This window comes from Schistosoma mansoni, chromosome W, assembly GCF_000237925.1.
Source record: "Schistosoma mansoni strain Puerto Rico chromosome W, complete genome".
Classification (NCBI taxonomy): domain Eukaryota; kingdom Metazoa; phylum Platyhelminthes; class Trematoda; order Strigeidida; family Schistosomatidae; genus Schistosoma; species Schistosoma mansoni.
Genome location: NC_031502.1, coordinates 52,529,454 through 52,537,921, shown reverse-complemented (window position 1 = coordinate 52,537,921; position 8,468 = coordinate 52,529,454). Strand labels below are relative to the sequence as shown.

The 8,468-nt window shown below is 31.1% G+C and overlaps 1 non-coding gene across 1 annotated transcript; it reads right to left on the bottom strand.

Annotated features, from left to right (window-relative positions):
* Positions 1 to 7,899: 7,899 nt before the first annotated feature.
* Smp_tRNA_00063_Gln_TTG.1.1 lies at positions 7,900 to 7,966 on the bottom strand. Its single transcript has one exon. It is a non-coding gene (tRNA).
* Between the last annotated feature and the right edge of the window lie 502 nt (positions 7,967 to 8,468).

Here is an 8,468-nt window from a genome sequence, read left to right as displayed (position 1 = left end):
GCCGTTTCGTCCTATTGTGGGACTCCTCAACAGTGTGCATCCACGATCCCGCGCGCGAGACTGATAGGTCCTGAGTTCGAATCTCGCGAGGCGGGATCGTGGATACACACTTCTGAGGAGTTCCACAATAGGACGAAATGGCCGTCCAGTGTTTGTACGTTTACCATGTTGATCTAGCTTCAATTGACTCATGATTTCAACTATAAAATTACTGAAATCTCCAGAAAGAAAGTTCTTCTGATAATAATCATATACTCACTAGTGACTGCCTTCAAGAGGTATTTCCTGGAGTTCTAGTAAGAAAGAGTGACTACCGGAGTTCAACTTGGTCTGTTGTGAGATAGTAACTCAGAGAAGACAATGGTGGATGCGTCGCTCAATTTCGTGGATTGGTTGAAGTAAAACATTAACACTATTGGATGCTGGCTCAGTGGTTTAGAAGTTATGCGTTCGCTCACGAGACTAATAGGTCCTGGGTTCGTGGCGGGATAGTGGATCCGCACTTCTGAGGAGTGCCACAATAGGAAGAAATGGCCATTCAGTGTTTGTACGTTTACCGTATTGGTCTAGCTCCAATTGATTCATGTTTTCAACTATAAGATCATACTATATGAAAACAAAATATAAAGCCAATTCAATACTGTTATTCACTTCTCATCACAATTGCTCTTTTTCTCATCTCATTAAAGAAATAAATCAATAATTTATTCTTTCAATATTTTCCTTGTAATGAATATATATATATATATAGAAAAATCGTTTAGTTAATTACACCACTTCATTGTTTATTTATTTTGGTGTTCCATATCTATTTGAAAAAAATAATAATAATTTATTGACCAATCACTTTGTAAAGAATAATTCCTAGGCAATTTTTATTAAGAATGAACCAATCAAATTTGAATAGTTTTTTTAATAAATAAAACATGTGTCTGTTGATATATTTTTTTTTTAATTTTTTTTTTAAAAATTTTTACCATTACATGAAATCTTTTTCGTAATAATCATGGAAAATTGTTTTGCCCAAAAGAAATGAAATCATTGATCTAATTGCTATATTAATTATTTTTTTCTTTTTTTTTGTTGTTCGATTGTTTATCACAAATTCTATATTATCTTATTATTCAATATATTTAATATGAAAACTCAAATCAATAAAATATTTTAGAAATGTTCTAATTTTTTGTTACTAACCAACTTGACAACAAGGTATTTGAAGAAGAAAATATATATTAATAGTTAAGTAAGTCTATGATGAATTATTTATTATTAATATATGAGTTTTAAATTCATTTCGTATTGTTTGTTTGAATCTTCCCATCGATTTGTTAGGACTGCAAATGGTCAGTCTTTAATTGGCATATGTGCATACTGTGCGTATTGCCTTTAGTTTAATTCATTCCTGTTTTTCTTTCTACTATTATACTACTTTGTATTGATTATTGAAAAGTAATAAATAGAGAAAAAAAATCGATTCATTGTAATCATATACACTTTGTGATTTATGTTTATTGTTTAAAGCACAATAGAAAATAATGATTTATATATTTCAGTTGGATACATTTTTTTCATGGATTGGTTGAAGTTAGACATTAACACTGTTGGATACCGACTCAGTGGTCTAGAGGTTAAGCGCTTGTCCACGAGACTAATAGGTCCTGGTTTCGTGGCTTAATCGTGGATGCGCACTGCTAAGGAGTTCCACAATAGGACGAAACGGCCGTTCAGTGCTTGTAGGTTTTTCATGTCGGTCTGGCTTCAATTGATTCATGATCTCAACTATTAAGGATGCGTTTTATGTTTATGTTGTATTATACATGTAATTAAATATGTGAGATAACGTGTTCTCCTTTTTGTTGTTGAATATTTTGATTTTTTTAATGAATCTGTATAGAGAAAAATCATTAAATAAGTTAATGACAATATGAAGTTAATTAAGCTAAAACTAATTTTTATCGTTAAAAAAATAGTCCAGAAGCATTGTATTTAAATGGTCAAAGTGAAGTTTTAAATTTAATGATTTTGTTATATTAGTGATTATTAGCTTATTATGGTTATATCGATTGAGTGCATGCCCAGTTATTATATATGTTATAAGACCGCCAATTAGAGAGCAGCGAATTTATTGATCGCCCAATGATACACAAAACCCGTATGATCAGTCTTGAGTACTTATCAGTCCTGCTTTCCGTCTAGCCCAGTCAGTTAAGTCCAGAACATCAATAACAGCCTCTGCAATATAAATCATTATTCTCAAACGTACTGGGTTTATATACCAAACAAACTGACCACATTGTACCATAAAATAGAAAATGCACATTTGTACAAGATTTAACCAAATGTGTCTGTGAATAGAGGGAACAGTAATTAATGGACTGGGGATAACTCAAGAATGGTAAATCGTATAATAATAGTCTATAGGTCAAAATAAAGCTTATAATAAGATGGACACGAATGCGAATAGGTTAGTTACTTAACAATTATACAATAGGAAATATACGTATCATATTGGTTCATAAATAGTCCTCAGAGTTACCATTCATGATTCTACACGGGATATAAAAATTATCAACATGTTTAAAAATAAATGTTTAGATTTATCTTAAGAGTTTTTATATTGCCTAATGAGTTAGTTGAATATAAAGATACAAATATCTTATTATTATGTTTCACTTGGATGAATTATACGGGAAGTATACCTTATTAACACTAGGAAAAAAGAGAATCATTGTAAATGAAATGAATGACTAGTATCTCATAAGGAATTAGTTAACATTTAAAATTGACGATACACATTTTTATCTATAACCATATTTATGGAATACGTAATATATAGGTTACTAACCTCATCGATATCATCTATGATCTTACACAGCATAAGCTAATCCTTTCCTCTAAGTTTTTAAGAATAGATTAGAAAGAACAAAATAGATTAGTAGTCATAAATGCAAATTTTAACACTGAAAGAACAAATAAATAAGTAATAACTCTTTATTATTAAAGCATATTTGAAGCGTAAGTATAAGAAGTTTTATTTTCCACTCTGTTATACTTTATCTGAGGGTTGGTGTTTGGAATAATTAATCACAGAATTAATTCCGCGTTGAAAGTGACTTACTCATCAGCAAAACTGACGACAGTGTAGGAAAAGAACTGCTTACTCAAACAAACTAAAATCGACAAATCCTCTTTTCTCAGTAGCTCCAACTGCATTTACCAATTTACATGTACGTGCCAAAGCACATACATTGGAAGAATCGAGAGAAGAGTACATGTTTGCATTTCTGAGCATGTTCCAAAGAAACTGAGGCTGCGGGAGACCATGGCTCTCAACAGTGCAATAGTTCGGCACTTACTTGACACCAGGCATACCAGTGAAATCTCTCATGCTTTCAAAATTATTAGCAGACAAAGAAGTACGGCTGCTCTCCGGTTTGCTGGAGCGATCGTGATAAAAAACTTAAACTGGATCTATGTATTCAAAAAGAGACATTAATAAACTTATTACTACCCTGGTAATCCAATTATTTTATGCATGTGTTTTTTCTCTTGGTCATTAGTTTTATTTTGGTTAACATTTAGTTTGGTATTATATTCTTCCATTACCCAATTCTTAAACCACCCTTTCACTCACACATTTCCGCTCACTTGTTTCTCTTAAATTATATCAACTTTTCAAATCATAAATTCTATTCAGTTATTACGCAATCCATGATTCCTTTATTACCTTTAAAATTATCACACAATTTATCTTCTCTGAACCTCACTCAATTATTACACCACCCACCATTTATGTTTTCTTGATTCTAACGCCTAATAACCTCTGACCTTTTCTTGCATATATATATATATATATATAGTTATCATTGATAACCTTTTGTCATTCCAATCCTTTACATTCACATATGTCGATTGTTCCATACTACTTGTTATCTCAATGTTAAAATACTAATACATATTTGGTTGTAAGCAGCTGACGACAAACCAGGAAATATAATGAATTCATATTATTCTGTATCAATATTTGTTCTGGCTTTATTGAAAATCATAAAGGGAACTGATTGCTTGAAGAAATGTTGATTAATCAATTCACTGAATCAATTAAACAAAGAAGAAAATTAATTCAGCCAAGAAAATATTGTTTTCAACCAAATAATTTACTTAAGTTAGACTTTCTTATTTGAGTCCGTTGAGAAGAATAAAAAAGAGATTATATTGTGAAGTCTTTGAAAATTTCATGTATTGAAAGTGACTTGGTTAATGATCTAGGGGTTGAAGAAAAATAACAATGTGGAAATATTTATTCAGTCGAAAATATGATAAGTAATCGTCCATTTGACAGATATGACTTAGAAATGAAAACCTTTGGGGTGATAGAAACAATTGAATAATAATTATGAAAACCAGAAAGGAGTAACAATAACTAGTTACTGACCAAAAGTATAATAATAATAAACAAAAAATTACTAAAAATGGTATCAGGTTCATGGGAGGACGAAAAATTGGATGTGTTATTCTAGCATTTAGAGTTCAGGCTTAAAATGCTAAATCGACAAAGTTTGATTAGCGCACCATACACTTAACTATGTACATTATTTTTAAAGGAGACTGTGATAGGAAAACGCGTCTAGAGTTGATAAAATGTTCCTCTAATGAGCTGTTGATTATTCTCCTTGTAAACGCTAGTCCAAGTTATATTCTGAGATGAATTTGAAAAGTGTTCACTTTTTGTGATCAATGTAACTTACTCACCAAGAGTAAGTAAATTTACAGATGCACACAAATGTAGTCCAAAGAGAAATCTTATCCTTTACAAATTCATCAGTGGTAGGAGTTTCAGCGAAGAGAATAGAAAGTTTAACTGAATGAACAGCTTTTCCCATAGACTTTTAAATTCATTTGTTGTAAACATTTCGGAAGATATATCTACATTAAATTCAATATTCATGAAAAGTTTTTTTTGTACCACTAATGATTCTACAAGTTTCACTTTTGATATCATGATTTCATCAATGTATATGTATGACCAGCCATTTTCAATGAAGTTGAATTAGTTCTTCGTCTGTCATATCCTTGGATCATATTCGTGAATATTCAGTAACATAATCGGTTTCTTTCGTGATTGAATTTAAGTGGTAATATGTCTTATTCACAAGTCAATGAGCATTTGCATTAGAAATAGTTTTCGAAGTTCACAGCTATTATTTATGTATACAGATGTATAATATACAGTTAGATGAATGAGATTATTAATACCATGAAAAATCCCTAACAAAAGCATCTGGGTATTAGTAAAAATTTCATTTATTATTTAGACAATTTTATCATGTTAGAATAAAAACTAGTAGGAAATATTTCCTGAGGAGTCCCACAAAATCGGACGAAACGGCCGTTTAGTGCTTCCAGGTTTCCCTTGGTGGTCTAGCTTCAATTGACTCATGCTTTCAACTATGAAAAAAATTTCCTGAATCATCTATTTCCTTAACTATAAATGATTTAGAAGTGACTAGTCAATAATGAATTTACTGATATTTAACTGTCATGTAATAAACTGAGTACTATGCATTTGTTTTGTACTATTTCGAGTCTACCACGGTGTTTATTAGTCTAAGTATTTCCTAACTTGTTGTACACTATATCGATTGTTTAAAAAGTTAATGTTTAGGTGAGATATTCAGTCATAAACATAATTTCATAGTAAATTTTTCCATAGATAGGTAATCATTTTTAGAATTAATGATAATACCAAATAGGCCAGTTGGTCATGAAATTATCAGTATGAAGTTGTGAAGAGTGTTGAGTTTCCTTGAAGCCATGAATTAATCAGTGTTAGACCACTAATGGAAAACTACAAACACTGGATGGCCATTTCGTCCCATCTTGGGACACCTCAGCAATACACATCTATGACTCAGTAAAAACCAAACCCAGGATCTTCAATCTTGCTCCTTAACTCTTAACCTCTAGACCATTGGGTCAGTACACAATAGTGTTAGTGTCTAATTATGAAATGGTAATGTAGATATTTGTGAAAAGTCTACTAAATTTTGTTTTGAATCAATAATTTAATGATATTATTTCAATTTACAAAGTTTGATCAATCTTATTATTTGACAACGACATTAAGATTTCTTCGATATATAATTGCTTTCTGGTCATCGTGTTATGCATTTCTAGTATTAGCTATCCTATAAGCTCTAATATAAACCTTTTATGAAGTATTTTTGTTGTATCTCTCAAATTATCCAAATTGCAATTAACATTACCAGTTTCAGCTGTTTATTTTGAATGAATTAACCATTAAAAAAAGGTTATGATCATAAAAATCCCGCCTCAGCGATCTAGAAGTTAAGCATTCACGTTCGATACCGTAGATCCTGGGTTTGAGTCCTGAATGCGGGATCGTGTATGAGCACTGCTCACGAATCCCATACAAGGACGAAACGGCCGTCTGATGCTTACAGGTTTTCAAAAGTGGTTTAACATTCATCTATTCATGATATCAATTTAAACTCAACAATCTCCACAACCCCATATTGATAAAATATTTGTAATATTCTAAACTGGGTCTTTGATATTTCGCAGCCTAGTTTAGGCTGTTTCTGAATGAAATAAACTTTTAAAATTAGCACATTTTTATTTTGGTACAAGAAATAAGACGGATCAAATATTCTGTATCTACAAACAGCTCTTATCATGTTAATGTTACCATTCATTTCAATAGTAATTTTAGATGAGATTTATCTTTGCGTATACATATGTAATGGAGCAAGTAATAATATGTGATAGTTCTAATAACACTGAATGTTTAATCTGTGTGTGTATTTGCGATATGGTTTTCAACTCATACGTAATTATTCGGAACATCCCCTTTTTTTTTCTCTCTCTCTCTCTTTCTGTGTGTATGTTAGGTACATATGAATGATTGACTATTGCCATATCTTTTAGTGATAACGATTTACAGTTAATTAGCTACAAGTGCGTCACTGATATTTTGTAATAAATACATTAGACATGTAACTATTTAAAGTAATTTCATATAGTCCGTTCTTGTTTTGTTTTGCTCGGACTATTAAGTTGGGACAGTAAATAATAAAGGTATTTGTGTCCATCCACCTGATTTCCTGTTGTTCAAACAGTGAGCTTTGGAACATGTGAAGTTAGTGTCGCTCATCGATTACCGGACAAATACAGTGAGGAAGTTTTTGTTTATAAAGTTAACATCTTAAGCAAAGACAAAATATCAAGCTATAAATAGTTTTGCCGCAGTCGGTTTAATCTTTCTAGATATGTATTACTAGTTGTCTATTTTCAGAAATTCGGTAAATATATCCATTATCTTATTTTATGAGTTTGATTAAAAAAACCAAGTCAAATCCTAGTAATATAATGAAATGATCTTTGATGAAATAATTGTTAGAGCGAATTTTATACGATTTTACGTGACGAAAATGAGAAGGATTATTGTTTCTGGAAAGCATATACTAGCCTCATTATCATTCCAGACACATGATATTCCTATCAATATATAAATGTGAAAGAACTGATTAACTCTAAATTGATTAGCAGACACTATTATTTTTATCATATGAAGTTATCTTTTCAGATATTTGAAACTAAAATACAATCTGCTGGTAACCATTCATCAGATACTGATATATATATATATACTACCCACTTGTGATCTAAAGCAGCCAAATTATATTAAATGATTGACGTGAAATAAAAGAATTACATTTCGAGAGATTAGCCTTCTTTAAAATTTAAAAAAGTACAACTTTAACACAGTGAGATAATTATGAGCAAAGATGGATAGTGGCTAGCAGTGGAATCCAGGACGCACGTTTCGTCCTGTTCGGGACTCGTCGGCTGGATGTACCTGCATCTCAGAGTTGATGTTCACTCTGAGACTCGAACTCAGTACCTTTCACTTCAAACGCCATCGCGTTATCCACTCAGCTACTGAGTCCTAATAGCCACTTGCTTGTGCAATGAGGTGAAGTTTAAATTCACTTCCCATTGATATTTAGGACTGATTAATTGATCAGTTCTTAACATCAATGGGAAGATTCAAACAAACAATACCAAGTGAATTTACAGTGAGATAATTATTTGTCTGAAAATTTAATACTCTTTGAAAAACCTTCGGAAAGTTTTATTTTTCCCTAATCAATTTTTTTCATCAAAATTCGTCAAACTTCAATTATGTAAGAAATTTTGTATTAAATATAGAAATTAAAATATTTCAATGTATCATTCTATTGTAGTTCAACTTGAAATGTTTCAGTGATAACAAAAGGTTTTCTTTTCTTACTGTAAAATAGGACATATTGAAATGAGTGTAAAATATGATTATCTATTATATTCAGTCAGATATATACTGAATATCAGGAGGGGGGTTTTGTGGAGATTTTAGTAACTTTATATAGTTGAGATCATGAGTCAATTGAAGCTAGACCACCATGGAA